This window comes from Cydia amplana, chromosome 23, assembly GCF_948474715.1.
Source record: "Cydia amplana chromosome 23, ilCydAmpl1.1, whole genome shotgun sequence".
NCBI lineage: Eukaryota > Metazoa > Arthropoda > Insecta > Lepidoptera > Tortricidae > Cydia > Cydia amplana.
This window is the reverse complement of record NC_086091.1, coordinates 4,467,907-4,482,530: the sequence shown is the minus strand read 5'-3', so window position 1 is coordinate 4,482,530 and position 14,624 is coordinate 4,467,907.

Genomic DNA, 14,624 nt, shown 5'->3' with positions numbered 1-14,624 from the left:
AGCTAGATCGATTTTTTGCCCCCAAAAACCCCCATATAGCAAATTTCATCGAAATCGTTAGAGCCGTTTCCGAGATCCCCGAAATGTATATATAAATAAATAAATAAATAAACAAGAATTGCTCGTTTAAAGGTATTAGATAGATTAGATAGATAGATGGATAGATTAGATAGATTAGATTTAATAATTCAGCCTAGTAACTAACAGTAACTATTAATTTTATAAAAGCAAATTTTTGCCGTGACTTATCAAAAGTGTTTAAAAAAAAAAGACACGTTTAGATTGTTTACCTTTTTTCTAATGCATAAAAATCGAACTATGGATCTATAGATCGGAATGACACCCGATTCGTGTCGATAAAGAAAATTATATAATTGAAAGTATGACTTCCTTATGTCATTGTAGCTAAAGCTAAACACTTTTTCATAAACTTATCAACAATATTACTGGAATGTTTTTTGCCAGATTACAGCACTAGCGCCTTTCGTAAACCATAGAGTAGCTTATACCATACTGTGCATTAAACTCAAGGCCCCAACGTTCTCATTTCTCAGTACAAAATTTATCCGTCAAACCGTAGCCATTTTGGTGGTGGGCAAACTTTGTATGTGTGCGTTAAAATGTGTATGTGTGGGTTTATTGCACGTTTTTAGGTATGTGGACTTGTCGATTTTAATCATGTTATATATCGATATTCTCTACGCAGCGGAACGGAATAGCGATTAATTGAAGCTTCGATATCTTCACTAAAAATAAACACCCAGGAAATGCTAATGGATAATTAATATTTTATAAAATAATAATAAACTCAATTATTGCGAAAAACATATTTTATTTGGTTTTAATGTAACTTTTATATACATGCCTCCATGGCTTTCCATGCCTCCTTTATACAATTCAAATAATTATAACGGGGTCATAATTAAAAATAACTTAAAAAAACTTCTAAATTAATGTTTACAAGGATAAATTCTATACTTGGTCAACCAGATCTTGACAGTAGAAAAAGGCGGCAAATTTGAAAAATGTAGGCGCGAAGGGATATCGTCCCATAGAAAATTTGAATTTCGCGCTTTTTTTTACTGACAAGATTTGGTTGAGCTATATATCTGGTTTAACTTATCGCCCGTTTTGGATTTACACACTGTATATAGAGTTATGCTATAATGGTTACTTATCTGTTCATTTTAGGTAGTTAAAATCCTTTCAAGTAAAATTTTAATTGTAAAAAAGGCCGTATAGTTTATCGATATGACTTTATCGACATGGCCACATGCCTCTGGTTACTCATTGTTAATCGTACATAACATTTGGCTGTGTGTGTGAGGCTACGGTGACAGATGGCTTAGGCTTCATCTTTAAATATATTATATCTATGATTAAACTGTTTTTTGACAAGTTTTCACACAATAAAATATGACATTCATACACCAAGGCGGTTTGTTTACATGTAAAGGGCCTACTGAGAAACGCGAAATCGAAACTCAGATATCTGCCTCTTAATCGCTCGAATTTGCAAGAGTGATATATGCAACCTACATAGCAAAAATTCGACTCTCTCGTTTGCGGTAGACCTTAGATTGTGACGGATTGTGGAAGTGGCGCCCCCTACGCAGAGTTTCGTGTAATATTCCCTATTGAAAAAACATAATCCATCTAATCATTTCAAGTTTAGTATGTATGTACCTGATTAAGATCTTGAGTCAAGTGCTTAATAATAATAATATGTAGGTGTATTTCAGTGTTTAGTATCCAAGTTTCTTGTAGCTCAATTTGAAGGTCTGACAAGTTTGTAATTACACCCAAAACTTACGAAAACTATAGTTAGGTTATAGTTTATTACCTAATAAATCTATTATTGACAAGCAGACGAAAGTTATTACCTATTTAACTGTATTTGAATTACACATGTATTCAAATTTACTAATATGCCCGCGGTTTCGTATGCGAAAAACGCATTAATATCACTACATTATATACAAACTATCATTTAAAGCGATATTGTAAGCGTCCTGAATAATTTTATTTTTATTCTTATTCTTTCTTTCATTCATTTATATTACCCCGTGGGGACAATTATCGGGATTAAAAATGTATTGTTTGACGACCGGTCTGACCTAGTGGGTAGTAACCCTGCCTGTGAACCCGCGGTCCTGGGTTCGAATCCCGGTAAGGGCATTTATTTGTGTGATGAGCACAGATATTTGTTCCTGAGTTTTGGGTATTTTCTATGTATTTATGTATTTGTATATTATATATATCGTTGTCTGAGTACCCACAACACAAGGCTTCTTGAGCTTACTGTGGAGCTTAGTCAATCTGTGTAAGAATGTCCTATAATATTTATTTGTTTATTTATTTAAAAACAACTAGCTAAATCACAAAGAAAACATTTCTAATTTTCTTTGAAATTCCAACAAACAATTCTATAGACTCTGAGCCACTTTATTTTAATTGAAAACGGGGTAAAGCAACGGAGACCGATTCTGATTTCCAATTCGTTAAGGTTTAGGCATTATTTTGATACGACCTTGAGTAACAATCTAACAATAACATGCACCAATAAGGGCCATTGAGATGCCTTTGAGACAACTGCGGGCGCAGCATGGTTCCATTTTTATCGCCTATGCCCGTTTTGCCCGTCACTTTCGCACATATGATTCGGTCAAGTAATGTTCTAATTAATGTATGGGGAAGACAAACAAATATAGCCAGCCTTTTATGAATGTAGTATGATACCTTTGGGTATGGTGCTTAACGCACACTAGCGTCCTAATTATTGAAACACAATCGGCCTGCAGGCCGTTTGTCACGACGTAAAATATTATCAGGCCTCTTATCAGACCCTTTACCCTCCAAGGGTCCAAAGACGTCATAATCTGCATTCGAAATTGACTATTGTGCTATCTTTATGACTTTAGCTGTATTTTGTTGTAGTGGATTTACTATTATATACATGATTGTATTTGTCTCTTTCTGGTTTATAGGCATTTGAGAGTCACGGCCTGATTCTAATTTTGATAAACGACAAAAATGAGATCTCGATACGATACGGATTGGATTTGTTAGTGTCAAAAGTGACGTTTCTTCAAACAAAGACGTCACTTTTGACACTGAGCATTCAAGCAAGTAGGTAACTAATGGAGTCGCAATTGGACTTCCGATTCGAGCGCCATCTTGATAGTTTGGGACCGATTCGGATTTTGAACGAGATATCTATTAGACATCACCAAGATATGTCAGTGTAAAATCTAATTCTAATTTTTATACTTTTACGGTACCTACATTTATTGATAAAATTGAACAAATTTTACACCTTTTTACATCGCAATACTTCACCATGCAGAGATAGCTTGGGCCGACACTAACTCCTCTGCCTTGATAAGGGCATAGAGAAAAAAATACATAGAGTGCTCACTCCATACATCAGTTTTAGTACCAAAAAGACTATTAGCATCTAGCATCGAGTAGCGGAACTATCAGTACTGCTACATCTATTGTCAAGTAGCAGTACTGATAGTTCCGCTACTCGATGCTAGATGTAGACAGTGAAATTAATAGTCTGAACTGATGTATAGAGTGAGCACTCTTGTCTTACTTATATCTCTATGATAAGGGTTAATAACATTATAATCTAAATTTCGTCCCATCGTAGTTAGCTTCCACGTGTTTGCCTACGCAGTGATCGTGTTACTTAAAATTGATTATCCCAAAGGAGTAGACGATTTAAGAGTCCATCAACGTGCACACTAGCGCCGCTGCTAAATAATCGTGATTATTTAAATGTAACGAAAGATATTTAAAAAACCGGCCAAGTGCGAGTCGGACTCGCGCACGGAGGGTTCCGCACCATCAACAAAAAATAGAGCAAAAAAATCGTGTTTGTTGTATGGGAGCCCCCCTTAAATATTTATTTTATTTTATTTTTAATATTTGTTGTTATAGCGGCAACAGATCTACATCATTTGTGAAAATTTCAACTGTCTAGCTATCGCGGTTCATGAGATACAGCCTGGTGACAGACGGACGGACGGACGGACGGACAGCGAAGTCTTAGTAATAGGGTCCCGTTTTTCACCCTTTGGGTACAGAACCCTAAAAAGGGGGCTGCTACGTACTGTATCTTGTATTAAAGTACCTTTTGAATACATCAAACTAGTTTCTATGTTGCTGGATTCGTCAATCTATGCGTCCAAAGTTAAAACGGCCGTTTTTGTTTTGAGTTTTTATATTGACGAATCCAGTAACATAGAAACTAGTTTGATGTATTCAAAAGGTACTTTGATACAAGATACAGTACGTAGCTGCCCCTTTTTTAAATCTTTCGTTAACATTAAATATATTTCATATTTCTTTATTCATAAAATTACAAACTTTATATGTGAAAAATTTATACTTATAATTAGTCAATTTCAATTCATTAATATAATATTCATGAGTTACAGTAAAATAAAACACTATTATAATAATCAACATAATTCAAATAAATAAAATAAATTAAAAAATTAAATAACAATTAAATCATTAATATTATTATATTCTGACATGTCATAAAAGGCATAATAATCACGATTATTTAGCAGTGGCGCTAGTGTGCACGTTGATGGGCTCTTAAAGCCGATCAACAACTTGAGCGGCAATCAGGTTCCATTACATACCAGACAAAGTTACAGGTAGTTAGTTTTACTGAGCATTTTCCGCAAGCCAAGGGTGAACTGGCACCTTCTGGGCAGGCTCGCTCCATCGTAGGCCACGTCTTCGCCTCGGCTAGTCTGTGGCCACGAGTAAGCCCATTTATAATATATAAAAAAAAGGTCAACAACCAATGTGCCTATTTGCGTGAAAAACGAGGTACCTCTACTCTAGCAACCCCAGCTCCTCCATGAAACCTAGCAGTGTCTTCAGGTTGCTAACTGCCTCCTTCAGTGTGCACGGCATCCCTGTATTGGTTCCTGTATACTTCTATCTGTTTACAGTGTAAGTTATAGGTATAAAAATACCTAAAAAGCTTCCAAAACTCCGTGAACAAAGTTTGTAACATTTAATGTCCGTGATAAACACACAAATATAATAGGTAATAATACTAATAATAAATGTGCTTACAGGAATTCAGAATACTGGACCCCGAATTTAAACTGTTGTGAGACATACTAACTTTGAATAATTTTATGGTTTAGACTCACTTGTTTTAAGTCACTCGCGCGACATGTTCCGAACATGTTCATTTGACATGTTTCGGAGACCTCCGCGGTATTCGGAAAACAAGATCCATTCTAGAGAAGAGAATGATACGATATGTAATATGTACTAGATACCTGGTAGTTTAGATTTCAACTAGATATCTTTTGCAGCTCAATTCGGGCAACCAATGTCACTTTTTCAAAATCGTTTTGGATCTAAAAATACATAATGAGACGTTTTAGACATTGTGGAAATCGTTCAAGAGTATCTCCAGAATGGCGGAAATGTCAAATTTGACAGGCTAGATCTTAAACATATCGTTGTCGTATCTTGGTATTGGCTAATAGATATCTAGTTCAAAATCCGAGTGACTTAAAACAAGTGAGTCTAAACCATAAAATTATTCAAAACTGGACCCCCAGCTGAATCACTACACAGTTTACAAATACTTATAAATTTAATCAACGTTTCAACTTTAATTTATTTATAAACGGAAGTTACAGGGATTCAGGAATCCATTCATTATCCTGAAATCAACATTCCGAAAGCAATCCCCCCTGAAACCAATCTCAGTATCAAATTAAACATCCATATCAATTTACTGAAAGGAAATATGATACATTTTTCATGATTTGGTTAAGGTTACATTAATTTCAGGGGTTGAAACGGTTTCGTAACATAAATGTTATGTTTTCGTGCCTTCATCATGCATAATATATGTTACCTACCAGGATAAAAATAATTATCTGAGAAGTCTTTCCTTACTCGTTATATTTGGCAGTCAAATTTGAATCAATGATATGTATTAGAAAATAGAAATGCTTCTGTTTTGTTTTATGTTGCATGAAATAAAACAAAAACAACTCTGTTCCATTCTTTACTACATAGTATAAAACAAAGTCGCTTCCCGCTGTCTGTCTGTCTGTATGTCTGCTTAGATCTTTAAAACAATTTTATCAATATTCAATTTTATTTCAAAGTAAGTGCTTGGTCGTAGAAAAAGTATTGTATGCAACGTTGTTTAACTGAGTCAAAAAATACTCGTGGCGTCTTTATTAACAATTTACGGCTTCGCCTCAAATTGTTACTCGCGCCACTCGCCTTTTTTGACCTCTCTTAAACAACGGTTGCATAAAATACTATTTCGTAGTTTCGTTGGTACGTATTTACTTTAGAAACATTTTAGCGGAAAAGACAGAACTTTAAGAGAAGTAAGAGTTTATTGTAAATTAGAAATGTGCTTTGAGTGCAACAAAAAATTTGAAATCCATATAAAACGCGGAAATGGGTTAATGATTTCGTTATTTTATTCACCTTATATTAATATAGGTACAATATCTGGGAGACCGAGCCTTGCTCGGAAAACATAAAAAAACTCAAAAATGAGCGTTTTCCTAGAGATTAGACCTAGCTAGATCGATTTTTCGCCACCGAAAACCCCCATATAGCAAATTTCATCGAAATCGTTAGAGCCGTTTCCTAGATCCCCGAAATATATATATATATATATATATATATAAATAAATAAATAAACAAGAATTGCTCGTTTAAAGGTACAAGATAGTTTTTTGTAATTCTTAAAAAATCTCTTTAATACATGTACCGCAGGTACCGTAATAGGGAATATTAGTGCAATGTTTTGGCGACAGAGTGCAGCACTAGTCAGCACAAACTGTTAACCATAGAGCTTATTCCAATGTAAACAATTTTTAACAAGCTTTTACAGATTATTTGTTATGAATATGACATTGATGCATCAAGGCGGTTTATATGTATACTGTTTGTGCTCAAGGCGCCCCCTGGCGCAATAGGGATTGGAAACCCTAGTTTGAACATATGTAAGTGTTTTCCCTGTTAATGTACAAAAACCTAAACGTCGATAACAGACGTATCTCTTATGATTTGTTACCGTAGTTGCACGATAAATCTTCCTCGTGACTCCAACTTGCTCTAACTTCCTCTAAGCGCCTTTGTAGTATATTTGTCGTAAGTTTATATCTGTAATCAGCAGATATAAAACTTTATGGTGAATAAGAGATTGAACACTAAGTTTTATATTGTAGAGTGATAAAGTTTTCCGAGTTTCTACTGACGGGGCAAAGCTAAGTTGACAGTGTTTCTGTTCTGGTTTTAACTCTAGATATCTTAAAAACAAAGACTCAAGTTTTGTAGGTAGGTATTTATTTATAAAATCATTTGATGTCTGGAACGGCTTATTGTGAATAACTTATAACTCCAAGGCACAAGGGTTACAAACTTTGCTACTCAGTGAAACACAATATTTTTCACCACACCCACGCAAAGAAAGGTTTATCAGTAAAATTTTACAAATCAAATCAAAATGCAACTTTTAAATAGTTACCATTCTAAATCATTTAAAAACAATTTTACCAGACAACATGAGGAAACATTCAAGCATCAACTTAATTTTCCACTCTTGTGGAAGAAATCAACTTTCAGAATCAGAATCAGAATCTTTTTATTTGTGAAAACATAGGTACAATTATGGTGTTAAATTATGTACAGGTTTCTCTATGTCTTACCCACGGGTGCAGGTTTCTCTACAGTTTTTGAATAATAAGGAGTACCTATATACGAGCTGTACCGGTACCACGAGTCACTGACAGTGTCAAAACTGACATATACGTTAGCGTCTACGTAATTTACTTTCTATAGATCTCTTCTTCTTCTTCCTCGCGTTGTCCCGGCATTTTGGCCACGACTCATGGGAGCCTGGGGTTCGCTTGGCAACTATTCCTAGGAATTGGCGTAGGCACTAGTTTTTACGAAAGCGACTGCCATCTGACCTTCCAACCCAGAGGGTAAACTCGTTCTTATTGGGATTAGTCCGGTTTCGTCACGATGTTTCCTTTCACCGAAAAGCGACTGGTAAATATCAAATGATATTTCGTACCTACGATAAGTTCCGAAAACTCATTGGTACGAGCCGGGGTTTGAACCCGCGACCTCTGGATTGCAAGTCGCACGCTCTTACCGCTAGGCCACCACCACTTTCTATACATCTCGCTGGCACTAATATGCGAGTATGAACGAGATGCATAGAAAGTAAGTTACATTTTGCATAGGTACAGGTACCAAACTGGTGGTAGGTAGCCACACGAGTGTGGTAAAAATTAAATAAGTTGACTAGACCCAGAGTTTTGGTTTCATACAAACACAAGACAGCTGCTTATCTTTGAAAATTATTATTTTAATGTTTAACTAGCAGAAAAATAGAATTATTATTTTCTTGCTATCACATTTTTCCGTCATTCAAATGAAAGTTTTAAATATTTAGTTAACCACTTCTTTTACTTTATAAAAGCCCCCCCCCCCCTCCTACATTTAGCGACTCGAGCCTCTAACAACTTAATAAAATGTAAATAACTACACCCCTTCTGAGAAGTACCCATGACCCATATAATGTAAGCACTCGAAAATGTACCGTGAGTAGAAAGTTTAAGGTTCATTTTACTCTGGTTGCAGTTTCATGTTATGTAAGACGTTCATTTAGATCATATGGTGGGTTATTAGAGTAAATAGTATGTTGGAATTTAGGGAAATTTGTTAAAGGGTTGACCTATTATTAAACCTTCTGATAGGACAATTATGCATAATGATTATAATGAATATGCACAATTCAACCCAATAGGCGGTATTACTGCAATATTCTGCCGCCAGAGTGCAGCACTAGCACCCATCGTAAACCATAGAGTAACTTATACATACTGTGCCTTAAACGATTCTACAACCTATCTCCGGCAGTTGACAGGTTTTCACAAACAATAAATATGACATTGATACATCAAGGCGGTTTGTTTGCATTTGCAAAGGGCCTACCGGGAAACTATTAAGCATAACTGCCTTATTTTTAGTATTGAAATAAGTCCTTTATATACTTGGAGCTTGGAGTATAATTATTTGCTCAAATTTGGACCGCAGTCAGAGTCTGAAACTTTAATTAGCGAATTATTTTTACAACGAGGTTTTGGTATAGGGCATAGGCGGTAGCGGGGAATCTTTACTTTAGACTGAATGTCTGCTAAAATTGCGAGTAAAGGATATGACTCACGTTAGACCGGGCCTACCTTGCTGTGTCCGGGCCGGAGCTTCCGGGGCTTACTTTTCTATGACAGATGACAGGTGATCCTTACTTTTCTATGACAGATGATCACGTGATGCTTTCCATAGAAAATGAAGCGCCGGAAGCTCCGGCCCGGACACGACCGTACTTGTAGCGACGCGACGCGACGAAATCGCGGAGTGAGCCACGCCTGACGCTTTCTCTTCTCACTGTCGACCACACAAAAGACATCCTCTAGACTGAGCATAGTAACGGTACCCCCTCTGCCACTATATACGGTAGTTTTACTCCATCTTCGAGTCAAAGTGTCAGAATCACGTGCCGTGATTGGTCCGTATCTTTGAACGGACCAATCACGGCACGGGATTCGCTCACCTCGTCCCCCCGCACCCCTTGTATTTTTGGCAGCATCGGTTTCATGAAATAATTGCTCTAAACTCCGTCTAGAGGATTCCTAGTCTATGCTGTCGACCTACACCAAATTATAACAGAAGGGCTGGCGGTTTTTTTCATTTCGACTCTTTCTGTACGCTTGGCAGTTTGTCACTTTGCGAAATTAAAATGGCGGCCGTGTGCTTAATTTATTCAAACACTTTGACATTGTTTTGCATTTTAAGAATAAAAGTACCTAAATGACTCTCGAAATGTCATCAGCTTTCTAAAATGAATGTTTTTTGTACAGTCGCCATCAGATATATCGGAGCGGTCAAGGCGCTCACAAATATCTGAACACGCCTCTATTGTCAAGGCGTTAGAGTGCGTGTTCAGATATTGTTTACATAGTTAGCAAGTTCCATAGAATGACACTTTAACAAGGGACACCCTAACGTACATTGACCCTTTAGTGTAAGGCCTGAGTGGACGCTCGAGTTGGGCGTGCAGCGGGGCGGGGCGTGCGGCGTGCATGTTAAACAAATGCAAGCGTATAGGAGCGGCCTTAGTGCACGCTGCTCAAATCACTTGTGAGCCCGACGCCACGCTGCACGCCCCGCCGAAAGCTGCGCTTCGAGCGTCTACTCAGGCCTTACACTTACACTTAGAGTAGGTTCGGTCAGACACATCAAAATCCCTGTGTACTTAATCCATTAACTATGTGTTAATAACCTTTGAAAGACACTTAATCCTATCACTATTAACTCTATATTAAACACAATATCCCCTAAAAGCTTCGACGAGCACAAATCTAGCTTACAAAAAACATATTGTTGTAGTAAATCCAAATAAAAGCTCGCCCTAATCCGGTACCTGATTTATTTCGCTACATACGTTAGTCTAATTAGGTTAAAAGGTTTATTTCGGACGTAAATATACATTACGTTTTACGAGTAAAGGGAAGAAACAGTGGGAGCGGAGCGAAGCGGAGCGAAGCGGAGCGAAGCGGGAAATAGCGAAACATTTCCTTCTATGTAATTCACTTCGTGGGTTTACCAACTTGTACTAGGAGGCCAATTCGAACTTAAATTTTGACATTAAAATTACTTCATTTTGGTATCAATCGCCCGTGCGTTGTGGTATAGTAGGTATGTAATTACGTAAGGGGCTATTCATAAATTACGTCATTTCAAATTAGAGGGGGGTCTGGACATCGGATGATGGTAGCATGACGTAGGAGGAAACGATGTCATTCGAAGCATGATTTTTGATGATTTTAGGGGGGGGGGGGGGGTCAAAAATCTTCAAAAATAGATGACGTAATTTATGAACAGCCCCTAAGCACTGCCACACTGCCTATACAGACGTGTATCTTGCATTTCAAATCAGAATAAATCATAATGACTGAAGTGTCACTTTAATATTTGAATTTTATTAAATATATACATATACTCGTAGGTAGGTATAGTGGGTTGGGGTTCGATTTAAAGAGTTTTTCATGAGGAGTAAGACAAAAATTGTCCGTGGGGCGAAGCATTACGGGCGACTTTTCATCTTAAACCCGTTAAATGTAAATGAAATTTTAGGGACGTTTTGATCATCACTGTCTTCACGTTAACTGTCAAATAAGTACTGAAGTGTTCACTAAATGGTGGCCCACATTGATATTCTATTCAATTCATATTCTTCTATTTAAAATTTTATTCAATTAAATATACTGTTCATGAGTTACGGTGTTTATGCAACACTCTGGAGAAAAGGAAACTATACTACGAACTACCTATATCCGCCATGTTTATTTTGGTAACAATCGCTGGCCTTACTTCTGGTAGCATAGCAGCATCGCCGTGTGGTTTGTGAGTCACGGCCCTTATGCCACGACACTCTGGAGAAAAGGAAAGTGTGGTTGAATCCGTAACTATTTTCGCCATGTTTGTTTTGGTAACAATCTGTAGGACACTAGTACACAGTCATATATTATATTTTTATGTGAAGGAGGCATTGATTTAAATTAAACAATTTCATATGTGGGAAAATAAGTATATAAATATTTAATATAAACATATTAATATAAAAGGAACGTCATATTATATCAAGTACCTATTTGTGATATGATTTTTATGATATTTGGTCAAACCAAATTGACAGTAAATAAGAACAAAAAACTTTACTCATCCTTTTCTTTTGGGTGCTAGTACTAGTGTAAGACAAAGATAGTATGATTCTCTCTGCCTATGTTTGAAATGAGACAGTCCTTTGACAAACTATACGAGTATGTACCTACATGATATGACGTGCTTCTTTCCTTAGTTATATTTTCCAATTATTTAACACACAATAGTTATTTGTACAACAAGAGATCAAAGTTTGATATTTCTTCGAGTGCTTATTTTGAGTCCCGTGCAAGCGAAAGATTCTATAATAGCATAGTAAGGGACTCAAGAGCTCACGAGATGTAAATAACTTTGATCTCGTGTAGTTCACAAAACTTTTCACCTCAGCAGTGAGAACATATTAGAGAACCCGAAAAATGTATTCCTTCTTCATCACTTACCTCTATTCACTCATGTTTTCTTAAGATATACCAACAATTAAATTTTCACCTCAGCAGCTCGAACAAGAGTACTTTGCTACTTAAAAACAGTGAGCAAAATCGCAGTTTGCTCATTTTGTCTCACTCAGTGAGCAAAATGCGATTTTGCTCACTGTTTTTAAGTAGCAAAGTACCCTTGTTCGAGCTGCTGAGGTGAAAAGTATATTAAACATTTATACCTATTATTGTTTTTGGTCTTATTGTTACAACTGCTTATGACAAATTCTGACATAACAAAATCCAAAATCCATTAATTGTCAATTTGTCAGTTTTTCCAAAACGCAATCAATCCCAAATTAAATTCATAAAAATGGAATCCACGCAAAATATCAAATGCTCAATCTAAATACCGACCAATACGTACATTTGGGGATGAAAACGTATTGATTGCCAAATTTCAAACGCACATGTTTTGCATATCCACGACTCAAAATAAAAAACCTAAATTCAATGAATATTCATATTACGTTTGAAAAAAATAAATTCACCATTCGTTACACATTTGTATTCGAGTTTGAGCTTTAATATCATTCTTTTTAGGTTTAAACTATGATTGCAGTAGGAATATAATGTATGGGTAGCTAAATCTCAGTGTCATTTTGTGAGTTTTGACAAATGAAAATCCTGAATTTACATCTCGATCCAGAGCCCGTACCATGAGTCACTGACAGTGTCAAAACTGACATTTACGCTATCGAGAACGTAATTTACTTTCTATACATCTCGTTTGCACTTATATGCGAGTACGAGCGAGATGTATAGAAAGTAAATTACGTTCTCGACGGCGTTTATGTCAGTGCCAAACTGATGGTAGCCGTACAGGCGTATGTTTAAAAACAAAACGTGATCCTAATTTTAAATCAGTATATTATTTGACTACCAATGTAAATACGACGGGACTGAATAAAATAGGAATTAAACAAATACCTGCAGTGAATTAATTAGTACCTACGACCTACGATGTAAATGATAATATATTTTTATTTACATGCACGTACATATTCTGAGCACCAAAAACAATTTCTATTCAATTTCAATTCCAAATAGAATTCCTATACAGGTATACATATATAGGGTGGCCAAAAAGTCGTGGATCAAACGAAACAGGGAGATAAAGGAGGTAATTTCCAACAAAAAATCTTTCTACAGCATGGCCATAACTTCATTGCACGAAAAGTTATGAATTTTACTTAACTTTTTTATTTTATTTCTCTTGGTACCAAATTTAACGAGCAATTAATTTTTTCCCGTTAATTTTGAAGCGTTACAAAAATTTTATTGATTAAATTGTAAAAAAACTCGGTAGTTTCATTGAAAAACAAAAATTCATATTTTTTCGTGCAATGAAGTTATGGCCATGCTGTAGAAAGATTTTTTGTTGGAAATTACCTCCTTTATCTCCCTGTTTCGTTTGATTCGCGACTTTTTGGCCACCCTGTATACCACAAAAATACATATACATATAAATAGTTCTTCTAGCATGTAAATAAAGCTAGAAAAACTGTGTGTTTAGCTAAAAAAATAGCTAAAGTAATAGTAATAGCAATGTGTGCGTGTAAGGTGTCCGGATAGACGATATATTTGAAATTTGTAATAATTTATTATGTAAAGATTCCTGACTAATTTTTTTACTTATCTGAGCAATTTGATTAAATCCAAGATTTATGCAATACGTTTTATTGACCCAACTACATGGATAAAGGGGTGTAGCTAAGTTTTCCTATATCCTATATTTTCTAAGTTAAAGTGGCGAACCGTCCATAGAACTCGATATCGATTTAAGAAATAAATAATTAAAATTACTTTTGCAATGTCTTCTCTGAATTGACTGCGTTTTGTTATTAGACAAATATATTCACCCTTTTACTAAGTTGCCGAAATCATACACAAAACGCGGGCAAAGCTTTTAAGCGTTTAAATAATCGCTTAAGCTGACCGTCACGCGCGGTTCTACTCAACTTTGAGCGTAACTTGCAAGGAGTATGAATAATGCGAGAGAAGCTTAAAAGATGAATTTTTGATGACAGTACAGTCGGCAGTAGTTGCTAAGCGGGCGAGGTGTTCAATATGATCTTGACACGACCTTATTGTTAAAAGAATAAGATCGTGTGAAGGAAATTTGAACACCACGCCCGCTTAGCAACTTCTGCTGCTGACTGTACTACTGCAGTTGTCGATGTCGAGTTGACGGCTCACTTATGTCCATAGGCTTAGAGGATTGAGAGGATGGCCGCCTATTTTGGCTACTCCGTTTGGTTATACATATCCTCTAAGTCCATAGGTGATGATGACAGTTGTCATACTAAACGGATGTCATACAAAGTATAGATGATCAAATTTCTATTTTGGTTACGTTTTCCCAATTCATTCCAAAATCATTTCCTAGTTTTCCCT